At 40.9% G+C, this 27,473-nt stretch overlaps 1 protein-coding gene and 1 pseudogene across 1 annotated transcript in view; both read left to right on the top strand.

Moving 5' to 3' along the window:
* CFAP299 (cilia and flagella associated protein 299) overlaps window positions 1–27,473 on the top strand; it is a 376,930-nt gene that overhangs the window by 191,087 nt on the left and 158,370 nt on the right. The gene's annotated exons all lie outside the window — the stretch shown is intronic.
* On the top strand, window positions 1,717–25,945 carry LOC149524582 (zinc finger MYM-type protein 1-like; annotated as a pseudogene).

Genomic DNA, 27,473 nt, shown 5'->3' with positions numbered 1-27,473 from the left:
TGTGTTGTCTTGTTCTAGATCAATTAGCTTGGTCTTTTTAATATTGATAATCTGTAATTATTTCTCTTTGAAATCATCTTCCACTTCAGGAATTCTATGTTCTGCATCTCCCATCCATCTTTATAGCTCATTGTGCACTCTGAATATCAGCCATGGTGTCTGTAGGTTGGAAGCTGTTGATTTAGTTTCAACCTGATATATGACAGCCATCAGCTATGTTCCATCTGGCTCAGGCACCATTTTGTTTGTAGGTCTGTGGGAGGCAGCTCTCCTCTGGTTATTTGGTGCTTCCAGATTCAGAGAGGAAAATGCATAGCTAGAGGGGTTTTCAGTAGCTGGGCACAATATTTCTTGGAGTTTCATTATGGATTTTAGGGGATGATGGTTGGGAATTCCTCATGGGCCACTTCAGAGCCCAAACAACCTGCATCGACCCTGTTTGCAGCACCTTCTGGTGTCTAATTTATCATTTTATTTCAAGATGCCAAAAACTATCTCCTTCTACGGCATTTTAAATTTATTAACATGAGGTCAGTGCTTGTGAGGTTGGTACATTTAAGTCCATATTTGATTTTCATGTGGAAATCCAGTTTGAATGAGATTAGCACATTTGTGAGATTCAAATTCATTTATTTTCTAAGTATTGAAGGCAGGACCACCAATAGGGGGAGGGCAAAAAGGGCACCTGTCCTGCAGCCCAGTGATTTAAAAGGGCATGGGGCTCCCTGCCATCACCGCTATAGCAGCAACAGCAGTGGTCCGAGCCCCAGGACTAAATCATGGTTGAAGCCCAAGGCAGTGTGCACTGGGTAACGCTGAAGGGCTGCCTTGGGGAGGCTTGCCTCCAGCCCCATCTCTTCTGCCCAAGGCACCACCTCTTACAGAGGCCCAGAGCCAGCCCCTTCCCACCTTGCACAGGCATGGTTAAGTCTGTCGGCCGCCCTGAGTGAAGGTCCTGTTTAGACAAAATTGCTAGTCTGATCCACGGATGGTTGATAGAGCATCCAGTCAATCCTTTTGGCTGCAGTACAGCAACTTGAGTGGATGTTCTGTGTGGTCCTGTTTCCGAGAGATTCAGTCAGGGTCTTGGGGAAATTCTACTTCCTGTGCTCAAGGAGTTCTTTTCAGTGTCCTAAGTACAGGGTGGACTTTTCTCTTGTTGACTGGAAGAATAGTTGGGAGAAGGCATGATTGAACTGATCATGCAGAGAGCCAGCATTTTGAAGGTGACTCAGGAAGAGCCAAAATCAGTTATAAATAAATAAAACCAAAAGAAAAAATGGGGAGAGAGCAACTAAAGAAAAGAGGAAACGTCCCTTACAGAACACCTGGATCTTGCCCTCATTTGGGGACCAAACCCAGTATCAGTATATGAGTTACCAGTCTAAAGATGAATTTGTTGCTAGCATGAATGGCTTCAGGTCTACGGAAGTCAGTAAAGGTGTTTCCACTTCTGCCTGTGGTGAATTTATCGCTAGTTTCATGACTATTCATCCTATCAAAATTGTTTTGTAGGGAGTTTGCTGAGATGAACATTATTTTTCATAATTGAAAACTGTTCAATAAGCCAGCCATGAAAAATCAGTCTAATTCGTACAACATGATAGAGACTTTCTAAAATTGTTTGGATTCTAATGTAACTAAAATGTAAGATTTCAGCTGCCAAGCCACAATAGTGCTCTCCCGTGTCAGTAATCTTGGTTTGAACTGATGCAAATGCATGTGTTCTACATCTGTATTGGAGAGTTCAGCCCTGACATTCCTTCGTCCCATGCAATATTTGTTAAAGAAAAGAAAAAGAAAGGATTGGACATGCTTCAGACAGATGGGATATTTGGTCAGCTTGGAAATGCTTTCACCATTATTTTAATACTCAGTAATTGTTCCTGACCACTTGTGTTCAATTTAAACTGATGAATCCTAATCTCCCATCCATTAATGATTATAGATCTGTGCACAACAAGACCAAGGGGATGTTCAAAAGCACAAATGGTGGGTAGCCAGCGACTTGTCAGTTGTGCCTTTGAAATTTCCACTCAAGCAGTAATCTTATTTCAATCAAAGCCCAATGTGAGACTCCTCAAATGGGATTTTCAGAAGGTTCATGCTCAGCACCTTTAAGGGTCTCAGTTTTAGCACTCAGTATCACTTGTCACTTTTGCAAGCCTTGGCCACAGATGTTTGTGATTTTTCAAATCCATATAAATGAATTTATGTACCCAGACAGAACTGCCTTTTTTTCCTACTAGAAGATTTTCTCATTGTTGCTCAGGTCCTTAACTTATTTTTTGTTTTTATTCATTTAAATCATTGCTTTGGGGTGGGGCTGGGGAGGAGGGGTTCACGATGCAGGGTGCCCTAGGGAGAGAAGACAACTCCAGCCCTCTCTCACCGCAGCCGCTTGGGGCCATGTGAGAGGTGCCTGTCCATGGCTGCTGCAGCTCCAGCAATCACAGTTCGTGGAGGGGAGCATGTCCCTCAGCTGGGGCAGGTCCAGATTTATCTGTCCCCTATACTCCCCAGCCAGAGTGAGGAATGCAGCAAACTGTGCACTTTCCTTTCACTCCCTGAGGAAGAGGAACAGCTGCACGAATGGGAAGGGAGAGCTTCAGCTTCCTTTGCCTTCCCTAAAGGGCACCTGGGTGCTGGGAGGCTTGGAGCTGGGGCAATTCTGGATGGGGTTAGAGATGCCCCCCAGCCAGCCTCCTTTACCTGCCTGGTGATTCTATCTCTTTTCTGTATGGTTTTTATGCATCCCCATATGCACTGGAGGGATGGAGAAAAGTGAGGTTTCTCCCGACAATCAGACCCTTACTTTGCTTTAAGTTGTGATAAGAGGAAGCTGTATACTGAATTTGGTGGTCCTAGCATTTACTGTTTAGGAGGAGTTATTGAACAGACAGACAGACAGGTTCTCTCACTCTCTCACAGACAAACCCTCTCAAATATATAGTAGTTGGGTACCGAAAAACTGAAAAAAGAACCAAAAATAAATCTATATTTTAAATTGGCAACTGCAAACAATAAACATGAAAATGTTTTTATTGAAATATTTGCTGGCCATGTATTTTCTACTTTCTTTGTTATATTTGAATAAATTGTTCAGAAAAAGAGATATTGATGAAATCAGGCTTATTTCATCCCACCTGCTTATGTTGTAAGAGACCAATACAATTGAATAAATATGTTCAAAATAATGCTCTTGGTCATCTAAAACTGCAGATTGTGAGGATACGTCTACACTATGGAGACGATCAAACCTCCCGAGGTCGATCTTCTAGTGTTCAATTTATCGAGTCTAGTATAGACCCCAAAATTGAACGCTGAGGGCAGCCCTCACTGGCATGTTCCCATCGGCCTCCCGCAGTGTAGCGGCAGCGGAGGCTCGGCTTAAGGTAAGTCAAATCCAGCTATGCATTTTGCGTAGCTGTGGATGGCGTATCTTAAGCTGACCTGCCTAGTCTAGTGTAGATAGGCGCAGTGTGGTTGGATGTGGCATAGTCAAAACACAGAATAGTTACAAATCTAAATACTCATATTGTGAAGTTAAATTTTATTCACTTTGTACTTTAAGTAAAAACCTTTTAAATAATTTCTACTTAATAAAAATATATTTGTTACAGGACTTCCTCTCATCTTCTTCCCGTCTTCATATCCAGCATATTTTAGTTCATAATTTAAATAATATATTTAAATTAAACTATCATATTAGATATTTAATTATTGTAAATACACACAGTAGGAGAATAGCAAATATGAATTATCAGCCTTTTTGTTATTCAGGCAACAGTTATGCAGAATCTGAATTTCTCAAATTTCATCACACACAAGGTAGCCTCCTTTGTCTAACAGTTTGGATATCAGACACTACTTACACAGCTTGGATGCAGATGGCAAAATCAGACCGTCACTACACTAGTGTAAATCAATACCCTACATATATACTAACAAGGATCAAAATACAAGTACAGGCTCACATAAAAGTCAAAAATATATTTTCTGGAAACACATAGAGAAATTTTTTGCTGATTGTTCCATGTAGCAAACATCTCCAGCATCCCAGGCACTAGCCATTGGCTTCTCCCATGAGGACCTTGAAGATTAGCCAATAGATTGGAACGCAATAAGATGACATAGTTAATTGAACATACTCAAATTCCAGTTCTGAAAACATTTGAACAATTCACTCAAGAATGTAGCCATCAAACACCGGGTTTTTATAAATATCACCCAAGTTACTGTCACACGAGAATGTACTGAATAGTTTTATAGCACGTAATGTCCAGAAATTCAAACTAAATGGGAAGAAACTAGAAAAACTGGTGATCTCAATGACAAATTGCCCATTCTCTGTGTAATTCTACATAGCAATAAAATAGATAAATCACAACAGATACAGTGAAAAACGGCTATGAGAATTTCAGAGCACAACTTGTGAGAAGATATTCTCCAAAGCAAACATACTTCATCTGCTCATGTTCCTGAAATGAATTCCAAAAGAATCAATCACATCCTGTTTGTCTATTCCAATACTCATTCAGCAAAAGATCCATCTTTGGTGGAAAGTATTTGGTCAAGTAGGTTATTGTGCATCCTTTCCACTAGCATTCACTATGTTAGACATTCCTACAGACTTCTCGGTAAAGACTGAAACAAAGAAGTCATTTAACATCTCTGCCATTTCCAAGTTTCCTGTTATTGTTTCTCCCTCTTCACTGACCAGTAGTCCCCAAACTGACCTTTGCATAACTCCACTTGTTATGCCCTTCCAGCAGGACTGTGAACCATTGATACTACTCTGTGGGGATGGTTATCCAATGAGTTGTGCACCCACTTTATAGTAGCCCCATCTGTGTTGTATTTCCGTAGTTTATTAATGAGAAGTTCATGTGAGACTGCATAAAATGCTTTACTCAAGTCTAGGTGCACCACATCTACCACTTACCCCTTATCCGTAAGGCTTGTTACCCTGTCAAAGAAAACTGTCAAGTTGATTTGACATGATTTATTCTTTACAAACCCATGCTGATTGTTACTTGTCACCTTATTATCTCTTAGATATTTGCAGATTAATTTCTTAATTAATTTCTCCGTTATCTTTCCTGGAACAACACTTAAGCTGACTGGTCTGTAGTTTCCAGGGTTGTCCTTATTTCCCTTTTTATTGGTCGATGTGATATACCTTAACTTTAGCAAAGCTTTTGACATGGTCTCCCACAATATTCTTGCCAGCAGTAAAAGAAGTATGGACTGGATAAATGGACTGTAAAGTGGAAAGAAAGCTGGCTACACTGTTGGGCCCAAAGGTAGTGAGCAATGGCTCGATGTCAGGTTGGTGGTCAGTTTTTTGCGGAGTGCCCCAAGGATCGCTTTTAGGGCCAGTTTTGTTCAACATTTTTATTAATGACCTGGATAAAGGGATGGACTGCACCCTCAGCAAGTTTTTTAGATGACACTAAGAGGAAGAGGTAGGTATGTTGGAGGGCAGGGATAGGGTCCAGAGTGACCTAGACAAGTTAGAGGATTGGGCCAAAATAAATCTGATGAGGTTCAACAAGGGCAAGTGCAGAGTCCTGGACTTGGGATGGAAGAATCCCAAGCAGTGTTACAGGGTGGGGACCAACTAGCCAAGCAGAAATTCAGCAGAAAAGCACCTGGGGATTACAGTGGATGAGAATCTAGATATGAATCAACAGCGTGCCCTTCTAGCCAAGAAGGCTAATGGCATATTAGGATGCATTAGGTGGAGCATTTCCAGCAGATCTAGAGAAGTGATTATTCCACTTTATTCTGCACTGGTGAGGCCACATCTGGAGTACTGCATCCAGTTCTGGGCCCCCAATATAGAAAGGATGTGGACACATTGGAGAGGGTTCAGCAGAGGGCAACCAAGATGAATATAGGGCTGGAGCACATGACCTACGAGGAGAGGCTGAGGGATTTGGGCTTATTTAGTCTGCAAAAGGGAAGAGTGAGAGGGGATTTGATAGCAGCCTTCTACTTCTGGAAGGGAGGTTCCAAAGAGGATGGAGAGAGGCTGTTCTAGTAGTGATGGATGGCAGATTGAGGAGCAATGATCTCAAGTTGCAGTGGGGGGTTCTAAGTTGAATATTAGGAAAAATGATTTCCCTAGGAGGGTGGTGAAGCACTGCAATGGATTACCTACGGAGGTGGTGGAATCTCCATCCCTAGAGGTTTTCAAGTCCCATCTTGAAAAAGCCCAGGCTGGGATGATTTAGTTGGGGTTGGTCCTGCTTTGGGCAGAGGGCCAGATTTGATGACCTTCTGAGGTCTCTTCCATCCCTCTGATCCTATGATTCTATTATTATAGATGGGCACTATATTTTCCCTTTCTTAGTTTTCTAGAATCTTTTCTACAATCCATTAGTTTTCAGAGATAATAGCTAATGGCTCAGATATGTCCTCAATTAGCTCCCTGGGAATTCTAGGATAAGATTGCAGTGTGTATCTGTGATCCTTGCCTATACATAAACCGTACAAATATCTATGCTTAGAAAACATTATTAAGGCTGCAAAACAAAGTACTCAAAAGTTAGAATGAAGGTAGCCCTTAATTTCACCTCCTTGTGCCAATAGCTCATGATAAAATCTTTAATTATATGATATAATGTTTATGCACAGGTGTCCTGCCTACTGCATGTTTTTCTTTCTGTTTCTATAAAAAGCAGTAGTGGTCCCTGCCCGCCCCCTGCCCTAGTCTCTAGACTTGTTTGCATTTTGTTGTATATATGAGTTATTTTGAAATTCCAACCCATTTTTTATGGAAGAAAATATTTTGCATGTACCAGGAATTGTAAAGTAATATCACATGGGAATTGCCATGCTGGACCTGAACTTTGTTTATCTATTGCAGTATCCTGCCTTTGACAGTGAACAGGTACCAGATGCTTTAGAGGGATTCGCAGCAAAATCTGATGCTAGGAAGTTACGGAATAATCTGATCATAGGAAAAATTCCTTCCTAACATCCATACTTTAATGTTTGGCTTATACTCTGAAGCAAGGGGTTTTTATTAGTTGTGAAAATATTCTTTTAGTTTAGTGTAGCAATGAACAGAAGAAGCTACTAGGAGAGTTAAGGAAAGTGTAATTACAGACATCAGTCTTGGCAGTGGTGGGACTTGGGGAAAGCTGTGTTTGACCCGCGTGTCATTTCTGTGACTGTTAGGTGCTGTATAACATGGGCCCCTGACTAAGCACCTGAGACAGGGCTGTTTTTTGATGCCTTGGTAAAGGCTGTGAGACTCTAATCATTGGAGCTTTTGATCAGTGCCATGGTAAAGACCATTTGGAGGAACTTAAATAGATGTCTGTAAAGGAAGAGGAGATTCTTGGAGGGGCAAGTAAAAATGCAACTGAAAATCAGGGTAGTTGAAGAGTTCATAAATACTCAGATTCAGAAAATATTAATATCCCAGGTTAAAGAAAGAAAGGAGCTAACCACCAAGGAGTCAGAAAGAGAGCAAGTCATAGAGGAAGCCCAGCAGTTCATAGCTAAGGATGTTAAAATGTGATTATCTGGCTAATCGTATAGTCGATACAATTTGTATCGACTATACAATTAGTCGATAAGCATCGCTGTGCAGAGCCACAGCAAGGGTAGCTCCAGGAGTTGACACCAGCCAGGAATGAGCAGTCCTGCCTCATGCCTTCTCCAGAGACACCCATGCTTCAGTTCTGCATTAAATGTAGTAAGAACTGGGACCCTTGCGACAGGGGATGCTTCTGATAGAGGCAGCGGGGTGGGAGGGCAGGTGTTATCCTGGAGCCGATGTTGGGGAGAGATTAGTTTTTAAGGTGGCTCCCCCCAGCACCTGCTCCTGTCCCCTCCTTCCCCACCTCTTGCTGCCTCTTAAAGAGGCAGTGGGTGGGGGGGGGACACAAAGAGCACGGGGTGAGTGGGGACTGCTCCCTGCATCACTTCTGCTTTTGAAATGTACAAGAGCCCCACAGGGCTCTTGTACATTTCAAAAGCAGAAGTTCTTGCAGTGGGAAGGACGCGAGTGGGCATTGAAGCAGTCCATGTTTGCACTGTTTCCCCGCTGTGCCTCTGCCTCCCTGCCCCTCCCCGCAGCACTAGCTCTTGCTGCCCCCCGTTTGCTGCCTGTCTCTGATAGAGGCATCAAGGGGGAGGGAAGTGACTAGTCGACTAGTCATTAACATCCCTATTCATAACCACCAGAATCAAGAGGTGTATGTGGCTGCAGTGCAACGAGGATGGGCAGACCCTGGACCTCCAGGTGGCCAGAAAGGATCACTCTGGAGGTGGGTGGGGCTTGGCTCTAGGGGTGGAGCCTCACCTTTCCCAGCTGGGCCTTCACCCACCACCCTGTCCAGAGCCCATTCTTCTTGGGTATGAATACATAAGGTTTAACTGCAACATCAAGTAGTACCAATTAACCATATGAATAAACCATCTGTAGCCATCTGTATTGTGTAAATACTAGATTCAGTGTGAGTGGGGTCTCTACCATTCTTTATTCACAACGATTAAGAAATTTCAAGTACTTTGTTCAACTAAGCCTAACATTAATGGAATGTAAGCAAATGACACCAGTGTCTTGGGGTAAATTGCATAAGTGGTCCAGGAGAACCTGAATGTGCCACCCTTTATTATTAATGCTTATATTAGATTACTACCTAGAGGCCCCAACTGAGATGGAGTTAGGCATTAAAAATGCATTATAAGAGACAGTCCGTGCCCTGAAGATATGATAGATAGGTAGAAAAAACAGAGCCATAGAGAGGTGAAGTGACTTGCTCACAATCAAGCAAGAAGTCAGTGGCAGGCCCAGGAACTGGGGATGTTAAATATCAGTTAATTGAATAGTTGAGTAACCTCATGAATTCTTATTGGTTAGTCGACTATTCTATAGTCCACGGGGGAGGGCCTGACAGCTGCTGTATCAGAGGCAGCAGTGCAGGGTGTTAGATGGGAGCTGGCATCAGTTTATAAACTGATAAAGAGGCACCAGAACTGGGTGGCAGCAGTCCCTGTCTAAGATGGGTCTGAGCTCCTGGACCCTGCATGAGCCGGAACTAAGCCAGGCTGCCTGCCTGCCTGCCTGGCTCCTAATACTCTTTAAATGTAGAGCCGCAGCAGGAGTAGGTTCTGGACCTGGTACAAGCCAGAACTGAGCTGGGCTGCTGGCCAGCATGCTAAAAATTTTACTGGCAAGGATGTGGGGAGGGAAATGCAGTCTATAGCATTAACCTATGAGCTTTTGCTTACTGGTTAATCTGTTAATCGACTGTACTACTATATCCCTACCAGGAACAGAAGTTCTAAACCCCAGGTGAATGTCTTATCTGTTCAGCCACATTGCCTTTTGCGATAGAAATGTAGCCGTGTTAGTCTGGTGTAGCTGAAACAAAATACAGGACTATGTAGCACTTTAAAGACTAACAAGATGGTTTATTAGGTGATGAGCTTTCATGGGCCAGACCCGCTTCCTCAGATCAAATAGTGGAAGAAAATAGTCACAACCATATATACCAAAGGATACAATTTTAAAAAATGAACACATATGAAAAGGATTTGTGGGTCTGGCCCACGAAAGCTCGTCATCTAATAAACCATCTTGTTAGTCTTTAAAGTGCTACATAGTCCTGTATTTTGTTTCAGCATTGCCTTTTGCATGGGTGATATATGCAGTGTTGATGTAACTATGTCAGTCCCAGGGTATTAAAGAAACAAGGAGGGTAAGGTAATATGTCTTATTGAACTAGCTTCTGTTGGTGAGCGAGAGCTACACAGAACTCTTCTTCAGGTCTGGGAAAGGTATTGAGAGCATTACAGATATATACAAGAACATAAGTAAAAACTTAAAAAACAACAAATAGTCTAGTAGCAACATAAAGACTAACAAAACATGTAGATGGTATCATGAGTTTTCGTGGACACAGCCCACTTCTTCAGATGATAGGAGTGTTGGAAGTCCAGATCCAAGAATAAATAAGGGGAGGGGGGGGAGAAGGAAGAAAGAGACCGTGAGTAGATAAGCTTCAGAGTGGTAGCTGAGTTAGTCTGTAATAGGAAAGACTTACAAAAAACAAATAGTCCAGTAGCACCTTAAAGACTAAATAAATACAAGAGGCTGATAAGAACCATTAGTTTGCACTGGGAAAGGAAGATGAAAGTAGCAGGGGGAAATACTAAGTTAACACAGTGTAACTGAATAGTCATACATTCTTAAGAAAGTTTTGCTGAAATGACTTTTAAAGCAAATATTTTGGGATCATTTATACAGGAAATAAATTTCATGGCGATTTTAACTTGTATCTATAAAAAGCTAGAAAGGATATTGAGCAGACAGTTGTGGTCTGGTGAGTGGGCCCTGCAGCTGTGTTGGCTTCACAAATGTTTTGCATGTGTCATTCTTGAAGAGCAAACAAGGGGGAAAAAAACCCAAGTCCCATCATCTTCCTAAACCATGAGAAATTTTTCTTTTTGTTTTCATGTAATAATTGTGTCAAATATGGTTTGCATTTTTCCATTAAATGTTTGAAATAATTAGTAGAGACTTCAACTGCAAGAAACAGCTGTTCAGAAAATCAGGCATAAAAAGAGCCCAACAATATTTGCAAAGTGAAATTGCAATTATGTAAATTCCAGCTACTGGAATTGTAAACATGAGGGCCCAGGAGAACAAAACTGGAAAGCTGTCAACTGCATTGTAGAGAAACACTCGCTTGCATTACAAGGAAAGCATCATTTGGCAAAACCCTTGCTAGCATGCAAATCAGCTCCCTGATCTGTACAACTTATTTCTTCTATTTTACTATGGAAGTCAAATGGTTGGAAGTTTCTTTCTTTAATGATTTCCTTTTGTCTACCCCATAATGAACAGCTGCAAAAAGTTGTACAACACCATTTGGAGGGTATTTTGGCCAATATGCAGCTGAGATGAAAAGGGAGACACTTAATCTAATCTTCCTGGATGTCTCAGTGTTTGCACTTGAAAGTTTGTTATATAGTTTTTGAGCAAATACAGAACAAATTATTGTTACAGTTTCAGACTGACTGAACTTTTGTGAACTATTATTGCTATGGGACTTTTTAAGCCATAGGTTATGGTAAATTTGAAAAGGCCTGTATTTGGAATTTATTTTTTAGCTTTAGAGTTAGCAACAGCCTGGAACACTAGAAAAAACATTTCATACTGAAAGGCCACGACTAGACTACAAGCCTCTTTCAAAAGAGGCTATTTTGAAAGAATCTTTTGAAAAAGCCTCTTTCAAAAGAGAGTGTCTAGACTGCAACCACTTCTTTCGAAAAAGCGAACCACTTTTTTGAAAGAGAGCACCCAGGCAGTCTGGATGTTTTTTTTGAAAAAGCCTTATTTTCATTCAAGAACGCCTTTTTTTTTTTTTACGCCTTGTAAAATGAGGTTTACCGTGGTAGAAAAACCTGCTGCATTCTTTCAATTTAATTTCGAAAGAACATGGCGCCAGTTTAGATGCAGGAGAAATTTTTTTCGAAAAAAGCCCACGTTTTTCGAAAAAACCCTGTAGTCTGGACACACCTAGAGATGCCTGCATTCATTTTATACCCAATGAAGTCTATTGTAGGTTTCCCTGAGGAAGGACTTAAGGACATAGCCTACAAATTCTATTAATGCTTCTGTGAACCAAATACTTCTTGTTTCTAACCCCTTCTGCTAGAGATGGGTCCAAACTCAAATACTGGATCCAGCCTTCTCTAAACAGTTGAGAATCAGATTCATATTTCTTTGTTTGGGCCTATCTATAGGATAGAACAAAATCATACCTAAAATAGGGTAAGTCCTGTTTCAGATTTAAATCAAATCAAAACTCATCACTGAAGCCCAATTCCAGTGCATGTCAAATTAAAGATATTGTCACATGTTAGCTTGTCACTCATTTACTATGTATTCTTTGATTTCTGTTCCCGTTTCTTCTTTTGCTGTTCTCAATGATGGTTTTACTTTGATTTGTTGTGGTATCCACTTTTACTTGGTATGTTTCAAGTTCAAAGTTCTATATTAATTTGCCATTGAGATTGTAATAAGGCATCTCAATTTTTGGGACTTTACTTCCTGTATGATTTGGTAACTTTGTGTCTGATGCTTGCAAAAGTGGTGGATGTCAAGAACTGGTATGACTGTGTTAGAGGATGTTGCATTAATTTGGATTGAATGTGTGAGATATCATACTGTTAAACAGTATTAAACAAGGTCCAGGATCTAAGCCTGCTTAGCACAGTGTCCAGTACAGTGTTCTAAATCTATTTTATGTATGTCTGGACTGAGCCTTAGAGACCTGTCTTTTACTGGTATATTAAAGACAAAGAAAAGAAGGGAAAGAGTTAAAACACTTGAAATATAAACTACTAGCTGGAGTTTCCCGGCGTTGCTCGGGGCGGGCGGTGGGGTCCTGCCGGGGGTGCTCCATGTGAGGGACGGGCAGGAGGGAGTAAGCACGGGACCTAGGGTGGCCCAGCAATGACCCCACCACACTCCCCGAAACTTTCACCCTTCTACCTGCTGCACCCTGGGGCCACGCCGGGGGCTCCCCTCTCCCGCAGGCTGCGGTGAGCAGGTGCCAGGCTCCCCACCACGTGACCAGGAAGCTGTGCCGGACCCCGGGCTGCTCTCAGTGCCGCTGCCACCACCCTCTCCCCCCCACTGGTCTCGCCCCACTGCTCCCGCAACTGCCCCCTATCGGTAGCCACGAGCTCCAGCCCGCTGCTCAGCTGCCACTGGAGAGGAGGGGCCCAGGCCGAGTGACATCACGGGCGGGAGGGAGGAGGGGGCTTCCCCACCCCGGACGCACCTGTGCATTGTAATGGCCTGGGGGAGGCGAGTGGGGCAGCTGCCGCTCAGAGTGCCGCCCCTCCCCTTGCGCCTCCGCTGCCGACCTTCTTGAGTGACTGTCCCTGCCGCTTTCCCCGGGAAGCTGCTTCTCCCTGCACTACTAAAAGTACCTTAAAACCCTTTCCTGGAGGAAAGGTTACTCCATGCAAAGTTTGGTTGCAGTAGCTCTTATAGTGTCCAAGTTATTAGCACACAAACATACAAACATTCTCCTTTATATATTAGATTAAATAGGACTTTGATTTGAGCAATATTTTTTGTTTTCTTTCCCTTTAGTTCAAGAAAGTTTTAGAAGGAACCCTCTCCCCAACAGTCTTTTAGATGGTACCAAAGATGGTAATTGCCCTTTTGAAACTAAAGGTAAGAAGTTAGTTGAGGTGATTTGGCAATGTCATTGCACTAGTTGCTACAGTCTAATCTTAGGAGGAAAAGCACCTTTCACAATACACTCTCATAAAAGGTATCAGAGGCGGCAATAATTTTCATATCATATGATGTTTGTGACTCAGCTGGAGCCAGTAGGGGTTGCAATGTCATCTGGATCCCTTTCTTTCTGGCATGTTCTGGCCAAGTCCCCTCTCAGGACAGGAATGATGAAGGCCCATCATCCCAGGAAACAGTAGGGTGGCAGCCATGATGGCAAAGCTCACTCCAGTAGCCTCTGTCTGTTGTTTCTATTTGTACTTTTTGATCTTTCATACAGTCACCACAAAATCTTTCTTTTTTTCTTTTAAGAACCCAAAAATGATCTGACAGGTAGAATATCCCATCTCTTCATTATTTTGGCCATCAGTTGCACCTAATATCCAACCTACCAGTTTTGGCATATTAACTTCCAGCTTCACATCTTCTGTTTTAACAAGCATAATTTCAGCACAATCCTAAAATCATATCAACTTGGCCTTTTTGTTTAGATTAATTCAGTTCTTCTGTCTCCCTTTCATAATCCATTTTGTGTTTGTCAGTGAAGGGTCCTCCCCTATATATAAGGGTATGTCTAGACCCTAACTCTATATCCTCCCCTATATATAAGGGTATGTCTAGACACCCTAACTCCTGCCCCTAGTGACTGCAAGGTCGGGGATTAAGCCCAGGAAACCTGGGCCCAGCCTTGTTGGGGTTTCGAGGACTCTGTTACTCAAGAGAGTGGAGGGGGAGAACTCAGGATCAGGGAAGCTGTGGGGTAAATGAAGTGGGAGCGGGGACTCAGATCTTTTCGCTGGTCCATTTCACTGGGGTGGTCTAGAAGCCAGGAAAGTTCCCCACAATAGCGGGACCATTCCCCCACTTACACTAAGCTCAGGGCTCAGGGTCAGGGGTCTCACTGGACCACCTTGATTTTCATGCACATCTGCTCCTGGGTGGCCAGGCTGGCAGCTATCCTGCCCTATTCCTGTGCCTAGTGCGGAGGTCGTGGATGAGGTCCACGATGTCTGTACTAGACCAGGCGGGCGCCCGCCTCTTGCGGACCTGGGCAGGCTCCCGGGAGCCACCAGCCTGGTCCCGGGAAGAGGCGGAGGGTTGGGTGGCAGTGGTTGGCTGGCTCGAGCCGTGCCAGGTGCAGGGTCCGCTGGTTGGGTGCTGGCAGGCTTGCACCTGGCACGGGCACCGTAGCCAGACTGTGCCCCTTTAAGGGCTCCGGGGCCGGGAGGGGGGCAGAAGAGTTTCCCTGGTTGTGCCCAGAGTGGCCACCAGGGAAACCTGGGAAGGGCTAGCCTCCCACTAGTTCGAATTAAGTGGCTACACAGCCCTTAATTCGAACTACTGAATTCGAACTAGGTGTTAGTCCTCGTTGAATGAGGTTTACCTAGTTCGAATTAAGCGCTCTGCTAGTTCGAATTAAGTTCAAACTAGCGGTTTGCCTGTGTAGCGCCTATGAAAGTTAATTCAAACTAACGTCTGTTAGTTCGAATTAACTTTGGAGTGTAGACATACCCTCCGTGATTACGGTTGGAATGCAGTTTAGAGGACTGAATAGGGCTTTAGCTGGCAGCTCCCAGTGGCATCGGTGGGAGTAAAGCTCTGCGTACACTTCTGTGGCACCTTCCAGGATCTAAAAATCCCCAAAGAACATTAGTAGACAGGGCCATCCATAAAAGGGTATGGAGCCTGGGGCATAGAGTTGCCACGTGGTTTAACCAAAAATACCGAACACCCCCTTCTCCCCCCAAAAAAACTGGGGAAAAATTCTGTTGAGGAAATAAAAGGGGGAGACCAAAGTTGTTGAGAAAAAAAAGGGGACCCCGACAGCAGTTATTAAGCAATAACTAACTAACTAAATAAATAATCAGCATGGCCCCTTTAAGAAGAGGCTTTTTTTCTGGCAGCCATTTTGTTTTTCTGTTTCAGCCACAAGACAAGCTCCTGCACCTGCCCGCTTACCTGGCTCTGGAGGGTGTCAGGGGGATGTGGCAGGGGAGTTGGGGGCTGGGCCCGGTTGCTGAGTGTTTGTAGGGTTCCTCATTGCAGGAGGAATACCACCTAATTCGATTTAGGGCTTTAAATTGGAAGCCTGTTTCACGGCCGTGTGTAGATGCGGGCAGTTACTTCGGGCTAGTTAATTTCTAAAATGGTGACCGGCTGGGATCATGCAAATCAAGCGTGGGATATTTAAATCCCGGGCTTGATTTGCAATTCCGGTCACCCTCATTAGCCTCCCTACATCGATCTAGGGGGCTAGTGTAGATGTACCCTAAGAAATCAGTATAATATAGCGTGAAAGCTCCCAAAAGACCAAATTTTATTGTCCATGATGCATTTTTCATCGCTGTGAATTTAGTAGGGCCCTAAACACGAGTGAAGGTATCTGTACAATACCACTGAGAGAGAATTATCTTTTACAGAAAAGGAAGGTAAGAACTAGGGAGTAGAAATCAGGATAGATCAGTGAAGCTGAGTTGATTTATACCAGCTGAGGATCTGGTCTAGACAGATTAAGTCAATTGCCTAGGTCATATAGGACGTCTATAGCAAAGACAGAAATGGAATGTAGGCCTCCTTAACACCAAGACATGCGCCCAACCACAAGACAGTTCTTCTTCCACAAATCTAAATCCCTGTGCCCTGTTTTGAAAATATATCTCCTTATAGCTGCAGCTTTTCATTAGAAATCCTGTGCCCTGAAGACACCTAACCTTATGTGCAACAAATCAAGATAAAAATTGCTGGGGTATGCCTTTCAATGTTTCAGCCACATGGTGCAAGTGATGATTTTGACAGATGCATTTTTCCCTAGGGATTGAGTGTAGTTCATCAGTCTTAGGTTAGATCTGAATTATCTGTAGTAAAGTTCCAAGGCTCCATCCATTAGCCACCCAACCCTTACTGTCTGTTTTGAAAATAACGTGATGGGAAATGTGACCCAATTCTTGGGAATTGAAATATTGCCAATTGTGCAGTAGTGTTACATTCATTATGTCATACCACACGCATCTGATAAGGTAAGACACAATGCTGTTGGATAAGTTCTTGTATACAAGAACTCTACAGGTCAAGTAAAGAGAGCTGTTTTTTATTTAATAACTGAGGTATGCAGGTGCTAATATGAACCATATGTTTGTAAGGTCAAAGCCAAAGTAAGTGTATTACACCAGCGTGAAATCACTGCTTTGTGTTTGTGAGAGATTTTAAAAGGTTATTTTTATTTATCAGAGTATATAAGCTGTAGTATATGAAACCCACCAAACTCTCTCATCGTTGCTTACTGCATTTTAGTGCAGGGATTTTTCTGTTTTCCCTCCACTTCTCAGAAGCCCCCTTGGTATTATCTCATATGAAAAACATCTGCTGGGAAAGGTTGAATTGGAAACAAAATAGCAGCAGGTCCTCTCACTGGACCCAGATCCTGTTCTTATTCAAATCAGTGACGTCTTGCCATTGACACTGATAAGCAATATATCTTCTCCATCTCATCCAGGTCCTCTACACAGCCTCCAGCACTGATGTATCTGAGGGCCTCCCAAAATTATAATGTGTTTACATCAAGATATACTTTTCTCATCTTCTCTCTTCCCTCTCAATCAGTTATGTGGCGTTATTGAGAGAAGGGTTGTTCAAAAAGTGATTTTTGAATTTTGCTTGATGGTACAGGGTTTCTTGAGCGTTGTGTATACACAGCTAGAGAGAGAAATGCAAAAAGGATTGTAAAGAGGTAATAAAGAACAAAATTTGGCACTCTTTGCCTTGGTCTACACTAGGGAGTTATTTCAAAATAATCCTCCTTATTTTGAAATAATGAGCAGAGGTCGACACTACCAAGCTCGTTATTTCTAAATAACAAGCAGGTTATTTCAAAATCTATACTCTTGCTTCCCTCTGGGAATAAGTTTATTTTGAAATAGTTATTTCAGGAGTTATTGTTTCGAATTTAGTTATTTCAAAATAATTTCCTAATGTAGACATGCCCTGTATGTTCATGGAGGAGTTTCAGCCAAAGGGAGTGCGAACGGACTGGAAGAAGGCATGTTATATCTAAAGTGGACTTACAGCTCACACTGGTCCATCTTTCTTGGAAAATATGTCTGAGATAAACCTGTTCTCTGTAATTTGAAGAGAGGGCAACAGTTCCCATTGCCTCATGAATAGCTTTGAGGAGAGGAATGAGTCTTTTAAGAGTGTGTGTGTCTACTTATTTTCCTTCCTTGAATACTCACTTTTTCTATGTCTGGGCTTAAGCTGCTCCTTGCCTTATATGGACTGTAATATGGTCTGAGTAGTTGATTGTCAGTCACTCATAGAAGCCTCAAATTCCTTCCTGAAATTGGGCTAAGCATGCAATGACTTTTGGCTGATCCAACCAGTATCTCATACATTTATGTCCAGCCTTCATGTCCTGTGAGCAAGATACACAGAGGTCCAGTGTGAGCTTTTACTCTTGGTGTATTATTTTTTATACTGCCTCTGTTGTAGACACATTTATTACTACGACAATGAGAAATTTAGTATATAGAGCAATGTCACATCAGTCACTGTCAATACAGTAATAACAATAGGTACTCATCTTTCCCATTGAATTAATATAGATGTGCCTTATGCCAGTCAAAATAGATTTCAAAAGTGGCTTTAGTTTTATAAAGTAGTTGTCAACGATCAGGTTGCTAAAAGCACTCTGCTCTCAGCAGCTTTCCTTCTGAATAGGCGATGCTAGGTTCTTAGCATTTTTGAGAATCTTGCCATGAGTGTCACCTGTCACAATATGTTCTTTGGGGGCATGGATTGTTTGGTTTGACTGGTATGGGTTTGGTTTAGTTTGTGTAGTGCCTAGCCCTTAGGGATTCCCTTCTCTTTTCTTTCTTTTGGCCAAAACAGATAGAATTTGACTTCCAAACAGATATTAGGAGCCAAGAATGAAACATTCTTAGAATAGAGGAAGTAAAATGGTACAGAAATGCTCTAGAACCCCGAATGCTGCCATGCAGAAATATGATTTGACTACTGTCTGCTCTTTGGATATTGATATGTCCCCTGTAGTATCCTGTAGTAACATGAAAGAATATATGAATGATTATAGTGTAGGAGGGTTTGTTGATCACTTACCCAATAATTGTAAGATCCCAGGAACATGTACAATAAATAAAAACCCAGTGGCGAAAACACTGAAACTGCTAAGTTTTGTTCTTCTGCACGTGAACGGAATAGCATTTTCAGCTGTCACGTTGTGAATCACAGTACCAGAAGGAAAGGACTAAAAAGAATAGCAGTTGTTATTCTACTCTCCTACCCTTTCTGTTTTCCTATATTGGAGAGGTATTCTTTACTGTAGATGTCATTTTTAAAGGACTCAAGTATTTTTAAAAGAGTGGAGTCGTAAATGTAAGTCCTATCCGACACATTCAGCATGATTATTACAAGAATTAAAAACTGAACGATGGGGTGAGCACCTCTGCTACAAGTGCTTTGAATTTACTGTAATTGGTAGCTTATTCATAGACCAGCAACCCTAATGAAGATATAATATGTGTTCTGCTTGATGTTAGTTCCATTTATTCAAACCATCCATGGAAAGACATTTTATTTTTGTGATTTACTTGTGTTCACATCTCCAGATGTAGAGGCAACACCCTTCCACATGGACCAACAATGTATGAAACAATTATATCTAGACTTTGACATCTGCCAGCTGTGCTGCTTACTCAGAATCAATGTGTTTCCTCTCATAAATACACAAGACTAAGTAAATGTTTAAATACCTATATACCTGGCCAGGTGAACCTGCTCTAAAACACATAATTAAAAAGTCTGTATTTGAGCATCATAGTAATTAACTACAGTCAATGTGATTTATAAAGGCACATATGTGTAGTGTTTGCTTTCAAAGCAAGTTCTTTTCAAATACTGATAGAAATGTAGCCGTGTTAGTCTGGGGTAGCTGAAGCAAAATGCAGGACAATGTAGCAGTTTAAAGACTAACAAGATGGTTTATTAGATGATGAGCTTTCGTGGGCCAGACCCACTTCTTCAGATCAAATAGTGGAAGAAAGTAGTCACAACCATTTCAAATACTGTCTGCTTAGATGAATGCTCTCAGATGTACATGTACACACCTTTGGCATCAGTGGCAGACCCTTCTAGATAACTATATGAACAGTTAACTTGCTTACTCATGCATCCAGTCGAAGGATATATAAGGAGAGCTGTGGTTCAAACTCATTTAACTTCCCTCATACAACCACAGACAATGTGGTCAGAACTTTCCCAGCGATACTCATTTCACCAGAAGGAAGTCTTGTTCTTCAGCCACACGGAAGATAATCATTGCCAACTACAATATATAATATATTTAGCCTGCTATAACTTCCGCTGGCATGAGCATTTCAGCAATTCTTGGAACAATGTCCTGAGGAGGCCAGGAAGAAAACAAGAGTGATTGGATTTGAAGACCAGAAGTTAATTAAGCATGTCTTGTTTTGACCATAGAGTGCCTTGACACTGAAAATAGCCCTATCGCTAGTGCTATGACAATGAAAGTTATCATAACTAAAAAACTCTAGTCTTCTAAAAGACATAGGGACATCAGGGCAAAGGAGGGCACATTAAGGAAAATACCTTTCATTTCTCTAATCTTGTAATTGTGAGAGATGCCTTGGAAAACTGTTGTGGGAATTCATTTAGGGCGTTTGATCAAGAAAGGACTTCAGAAATTACAGAAACCAAACTATATACCAGTGTTCTGAAGAAAAAGCCAATTAAACTTGTCCTCAATATATTTCTTCCTCAAATGAAAGGGAAAGTGGATCAGATTCTGATAATGTTACTGTAGGATATTTATCAGTTAAAGAATATATTCAAGTATTCTAATCTAGAAAGTAATTTGACTCTAGAAATAATTTTTTCAGCACTACTCCTGGCTATGTCTACACAGCTGCGCTATTTTGGATAACGTAAAATAGCATTGTGTGTGTCTTAACAGCACGCCTATTATTTCAAAAGAGATTTTAAATAATTGGTGTTTTATTCTGGCTTCCCATAAACCTCTTTGCGCAAGGAATAAGGAAGACACTGGAATAGCACTCTGTTTCAAAATTTGGCGCTGTCTAGACAGCGCCAAATTTTGAAATAGGCTATCTCAAAATAAGCTATGTAATTTGTGTAGACATACCTCCTGTGAAAATGAGGAACAACTCAGATCTGTTTGCTCTAACATAGTACATCTACAGTGAGATTCTGATCTCACTTACCCAGTTCAGTGGATCTGGATTTACGATACCAGAATCAAAATCTGAGGACAAGTGTCAAAAATTAGCCCCAAAGACACTTTGGTTCCTGGACACATTCCCTTTTTGGATCTGAACATCAAGTTTCCTGTATGCTTTCTTCAAATTTCCTAACTTGTCATAGTGATCCAAAAGATAAGGCAGGACAAGGCCCACATTTTGTTGAAAGTTCACAGCTGAGATCATCTGTTCTTGTATGCATATCTCTTAGGTCAGACAATGGAACATTCAGTTCCTAGCCAACATTCCTAGCCCCAATGTCTATCTCAAAAACACGGTCATGACATCCCTCTATATCTAAAATGTCTTTAGTATGCTGTCTCAGTCATGATAAATTAACATACTTGGACTTCATTTGCAAAGTACAAGAAATTTTATTATTGAGACACAAACCTTTCATGAGACAGAGCAGGCAGGTGGGAAAGTTTCTTTGAATAGTCTACATACATTTTACTTTATCTTTTGCTTCACCTCTCCTATACTGGCCTTCTTGCTATTTAGTTAGCTTGCATTCAATGTAGCCAAGGTTCATATTGTATTGAAATATGCTTGTCATGTCCCTGTTCAAGGAATTCATGTATTCAGATATCCCATTGTTATAAAGATTTCTAGAAGGATTGATTCACACCTTTTCACTTGTGCTTGACCATAAATTTCTTGGGGCTTGTATCTAGTCCTTCTTAATTTCAAGGAACCACTGTCTAATTCTCTGGGAGAAAGGTTATGATACTATCTTCTCTGAAAGCTACTTACCTGGTGACATGAAGGTCAGGAGACCCACTGGTCTTTGGGGGCTGTTGTCTGGAGACTTCTTTTGCTAACATTTTCCCTCAAATGCAAGTGTTTTGGAGGATAGAGTCATAATTCAAAATGATCTGGACAACTGGATGATACATAAGATGAAGTTTAATAAGGGCAAATGCAAAGTGCTCCACTTAGTAAGGAACAATCAATTTCATTCAAACAGAATGGGAAGCGACTTTCTAGGAAAGAGTAATACAGAAAGGGATCCAGGGGTCATGATGGAACACAAGCTAAATATGAGTAAACAGTGTGACATAGTTGCAAAAAAAAAAGCTAACATGATTCTGGAATGCATTAACAGGAGTGTTGTGAGCAAGACACCAGAAGTCATTCTTTGTTCTACACTGAGCTGATTAGGCCTCAATTAGAGTATTGGGTCCAATTCTGGGCACCACATTTCAAGAAAGATGTGGAGAAATTGGAGAAGATCCGGAGAAGAGCAACAAAAATTATTAAAGATCTAAAGAACATGACCTATCAGGGAAGACTGAAATAATTGGGCTTGTTTAAATTAGAAAAAGGAAGATTGAAAGGGGAGATGATAGCTGTTTTCAAGTACCTAAAAGGGTGCTACAAGGAGGAGGGAGAAAAATTGTTCTCCTTGGCCTCTGATGATAGGTCAAAAAGCAGTGGGCTTAAATTGCAGCAAGAGAGGTTTAGGTTGGATATTAGAAAAAACTTCCTAACTGTCAGGGTGTTTAAACACTGAAATAAATTGCCTAGAGAGGTTGTAGAATCTCCATCACTGGAGATATTTAAGAGCAGGTTGGATAGACATCTATCAGGCATGATCTAGACGGTGCTTGGTCCTACCATGAGGGCAGGAGACTGGACTCAATGATCTCTTTAGGTCCCTTCCAGTTTTAGTATTCTATGATTCTATGAAACTGTGGTTCACCAATGAAATCCAGAGTACATAATTTATTTGTGAAAAGAGCTCTGAGCTAAGAATAAAATTTGCTGGGAATTCCAACAAAGATTACATATAATGTCAACTGTGGTATGTTTTCCAGTGTAGCACCTGTTTGACTGAGACTGTATAACATTCCAATCCATGAAGTAGCATGTGCACCACCATAATCCTAATTTTGTCTAGATCCTACCATTTTCGAGGAGTCTGGTGGCACCTGAAAGATTTATTTGGGCACAAGCTTTCATGGGCAAAGCCCCACTTTGTCAGATGCACTGGAGTGGAAATTACAAAGGTAGCATAAATATACTAGCACATGAAAACGAAGGAGGAATCTTATCAAGTGGGGGACCAGTACTAACAAGGCCAGTTCAGTCAAGGTAGATGTGGCCCACTCCCAACGGTTGGTGGGAAGGTGTGAATACCAAGGCAGGGTAAATTGCTTTTGTTGTGAGCCAGCCATTGGCACAGAACTCCTATTGGTTTTGCAGATACAGACTTACATGACTACCCCTTTGATACATACACATGTGAGGGGCTCATGGCTAAATGTTTTAGTAACTACTCAAAGACCTACAATTTCTGATAAAAAGCTTCAGAGGGGTATCTGAGTCAGTCTCTAACTGGAAAAACTTTAAAAGCAACAAATAGTCTAGTAGCATCTTAGAGACTAACACAAATGTAGATGGTGTCATGAGCTTTCATGGGCACAGCCCACTTCTTCAGATGAAGTTACATATCCATTTCAGTGCCCTGGGTGAAATGTGTTTAGTGATCTCATTCCAATACCAGTTTTACAGGGTCTACAAAGGAAAACACATCACAGTGACAATCTAAACTTTGCAGTAATTCTCAGCAACAAACTGAGTAAAGTGACATGAAGGTTGGATACTTACCTTACCTCCACTAGTGGTCCCTCCATATCAGAGTTGTAATAAATTGGTGGGGTGGGTTTGAGAATTGTTTTGCAGATAGAGAAGTTTGGTCTACCAGGCTGTTAATCAAGCAGTTACCAGGACTAAAATCCACTCTCAAAAGAAAAAAAATAGAAAAGCTGGAAATCTCACTAAGAATGAGATCTGCAAAAGTGAGCTGAAATGTCCAGGGTAAATATATAGTGGAACAAAGACATGCATAACTTGCTAGCTTATGCTCTAACATTTCTAGAAAAACAGATGTTGGCCAAACAGTATTTTTCACAAAAGGATCTCAGATCAAAATGTTGATGCCTTAGTTATACACTCAGCTAGAGCTATTAAGTTAAATTCTTCTCTCAGCTACACCCGTGCACCCCACAGAGTTCAGTGGGGTGGATAGCTGTAACTCAGAGGGCAGTTTGGCCCCATATGTTGAGCATAACTTTCTATTTTAGTTTTCCACTTATTTTAAAAAGTAATTTGAAAAACAGCTGATAAAAAAATCACAGTTTTACTTTTTCTTTTATTTATTCATGTCAAATATGCTGATTTTCCAGGTCATTTGGGGCCAAATTGTTCTATCCAAAGTCATTGATTTTAGTGGAATCATGGTCAGGTTTTCTAGGACAGAATTTGGCTCTTAGACTGAATTCAAAATAAGGATGATGGATCTTTAAGGATCACAGACCTCCTGATTCTTGTTTCTCCTCAGTTGGAGGAAGGGAAATGAGAGGTGGGATGAGCTTTATTCCTGAAAAGAAGCAGCCAGGAGAGAAGGAATGGCCTCTAACAGTTTGATTCTTTCCTTTCCCCCTCTAAACACACACCCTTCCAAGCTATGAATGACAGACGCTATGAGAGAGGTGTCCAGAGGGCCATTTGGCCCAAGCCTCAGGAGACAAAGGGACCTCAAATGTTGATATTTTTCAGCCAAATCATTCCCATTTATTGTACACCTTGCAGTTATAACAGAGATAACTAAAGAAGCTATATATTTACCTGTGAAAAATTGATTTAAATCATTGTGGGACATCAGGCCTTCGTCAATTTTTTGGTCACATCCACGTTTTCATCTGTGTGACTGGACAATGGGGTAGCTTCTGTGATTAATGATTCTATGTTATAAAACGCTGTTTATAGTCTCTGCATAGTTTAAATGTTTTGAAAGTTGTAATTAATTCTGTTCCTGTAAAATGATTTTGCTTCATCTGAAAGTGAGTTTAACCTTTAAATTAGATGTTTATCTCTTCATAGGAGATTTTTGTATTCCTGTTTTTTCTTATGTGTCTGTGTATACAATAACTATATCAGGCTCAACTGTGAGCTAACTCTTTGTCCAGTTTTAGATTCACCTTTAAAGGCTTTTTTGTGATAATAAACTTTGAATTCTAGTTTTTTATTAAACTTTATACCTAATCTGGCAATCATCCCATGTTCATATTCATAACTTACCAGTTATTAGAGGAATTTAATAACGGAAACATGTTTGCAGATGAAATATCAAGACTTTTAAATAAGGCTATAAGGCCCATGAAAAAGAACACCCCCAAACCATTATTATTTAATATTAATTTTGAAGTATATACAATTAAAATTTTCTATAACCAGTAGCCTTTAGAAAATTAATGTATTGTGTGTTGTTGTGTTTTAAAAGAACCCCTTTATAAAAATTGAGTGAAGAATTGAAAGTGGTGCAAATAAGAGATGACAAAAGCAACAGAGTAAAGCAGAAAATGAGGACCTTGGAGATGCTGCGCAGCAGGAGCAAGAACTTATGACTATCTCAGGACACAATGTAACAGTGGCATCAGTACCTGATATTGGACTTCTTGATAAGAACAGTGTTGCTCAAATGCAGTCATTTCTCAAAGTTAGTTGTTTCAAATTCCAAGTAATATAGCAAAAGATGCTGGAAATCATGTTTTTTCCACTCATCTGCTGACAAAAACTCCCAAATGGAGAGATCTACACAAGAGACTGGCTCTGCAGGAGCATGGAAAAGCAGATTCTGTACTGTGTACCCTGTTTCATTTTTTAACAGTAATACTTCAAACGCATCAGTACCATCTGATCCATCCAGTTGGAGCCTCAGTAGAGGTTGGAGAAATTGAAAGACCAAATACTTGCACATGAAACTTCACTATTGCTTAAAGATAACTATGTTACATGGAAATCAGCTGGTAGACCAGCACTAGCTGACAGTTCAATTGACAACTTACTCCCGAGTGAAATAAACACAAAAACTGATAACTAGAAAAAACTCCTTGAGGGCATATTGAATGTAATTCTTTTTCTTTCTGGGCAGGGATTGGCTTTGTTTGGTTCCAGTCAACGTATCAGTGACCCTAACCATGGACATTTTGTTGGTGTACTTGAGCTTCTTAGCAAGTATTACTCACTTTTATCAGGCCATGACAAGAATGTTCATGAATCACAAGACAGTGGAAAATGCATGCAAGTCCATTATCTGTCTACCAGAATACAAAACAAGTTTATTGAGCTATGTGGGACATTTGTGCAAACAACAATTGTTGAAGAGATACGACATGCAAAGTACTTTTCAGTTATTATTGATGCAACTCCACACTCTTCTCATAAAGAACAGATGACGTTGGTTGTTCAATATGTTAAAGTTGCAGGAAGTTCAAAGGTTTCAGTTGAAGAATGATTCATTTTGTTCAATAATTTCACACACACACACACACACATATACAAAATTGGAAAAGAAATTGCCTCTTGTGTATAAGAAATTCAGAAGGCTGCAGAAGGCCTCAGCCTATGACAATGGATCCAATAAAGCTGGAGAGTATGAGCAGTCCTTGCTGATCAAAATCCAAACTATATTTTCTCCATTTGTGGCAACCACACACTTAATCTTGTCAGTGTTGATTGTGCTGCATCATGCAAGGAAGCAATCATATATTTTGGAACAATCCAGCAATTGTACAACCTTTTCAAAAGTAGCCCTGGAAAGTGGGAAATTCTGAAGCGGCATCTGCTTGTTTCCCTTCACAGCATATCAACAAGAAGATGGTCAGCATGAACTGATGGTGTTAAACCAGTTGCACAGTATTTGGACTCTGTGAGAGAGGCTTTAAGTGAGCTTGAATCTCTTACTCTCGCAGCACAGGCTCACCCTGAGCTTAAGTGAATTCAGAAGTTTACATCCAAATTTGAATGCTTTTTAGTGTCGTCCATGTGGATGAAGCTGCTAAAAATTATCCACAAAACTAATCTTGTAATTGAAGTATGTAGTGCTATATTAGATGTTGAGAGGGATAACACTGAACTGCTTAAAGATATTCAAAAGATTCGTGATCAGTGGGATGCAATCCTTTCTGAGTGCAAATCAGTAGCACACGGTATTGACATTTCATCTGAGTTTTCCACCAATCGCAGCCTAACATCTCAATCTGATATAGAAAGACGCTACTGATTCAATGTTTGTTTTTTGTATTGTTACTGATGCCATTGAATGTAGTCTTTCACATCGACTTGAGTCACTGTGACAAATTTGTACCCTTTTTGGATTCCTTTGGGAGTTCAGAGAACTAAATGATGAAGATCTATATTCAGTGGCTGAATGGTTTCAACAAAGGTACAACAACGAAATTTCAAGAGATCTCTGTGATGAGATCATCTTCCTGAAGCATATCCATTCCACCGACTTTAAATCAAACTGCAAATTGAAAGAACTGCTTCAAGAAATATTCGATCTCAGCCTGTGGATTGTATTTTCTATCTCACAATAGCATTACATATTTTTGTCAGTCTCCCTGCATCAGTGGCTTCAGGTGAATGCACATTCAATATGTTTAAACAAGTAAAGAACTATCATCATTCTACAATGGGACAAGAATGTTTGAATGGGCTCACAAGTTTGCACATAACAAAGCCAGAAAAGCATTCCTAAAATGGAGAGTTTTGCTTGCAATGGAAACTCGCAATTAAAGTTATATTTTTAATATACATGCTGTTGGTATAATTACTGAATTGTTAATAAATAAATGCATCAAGTGTTTATTTTCATATATACTTTTGATTTTAGTATGAACCTGAGGATGAGAAATTAAATATGATGGGGGGCTGGGGCCTCTAAACCCAAAGTGGTCTGGGCCTCTGTCATCCTCTGAGAGGGCCTGATCAGTGAGACTATCCTTGGCCCCTGAAAAAGAAAAGTGGTTATGGATAGTGCTCTAAAGGGATATGCACCCTTTAGAATGGTGTTTCTCCTGACAGAGAGCTTGATCATGGCCAATATACGGGCAGGGAGA

This window comes from Pelodiscus sinensis, chromosome 4 (genome assembly GCF_052426305.1).
Source record: "Pelodiscus sinensis isolate ZL-2025 chromosome 4, ASM5242630v1, whole genome shotgun sequence".
NCBI classification, from domain to species: Eukaryota; Metazoa; Chordata; order Testudines; family Trionychidae; genus Pelodiscus; species Pelodiscus sinensis.
Note: the sequence above shows the minus strand (reverse complement) of the source record. Positions and strands in the feature narration are given on the sequence as shown.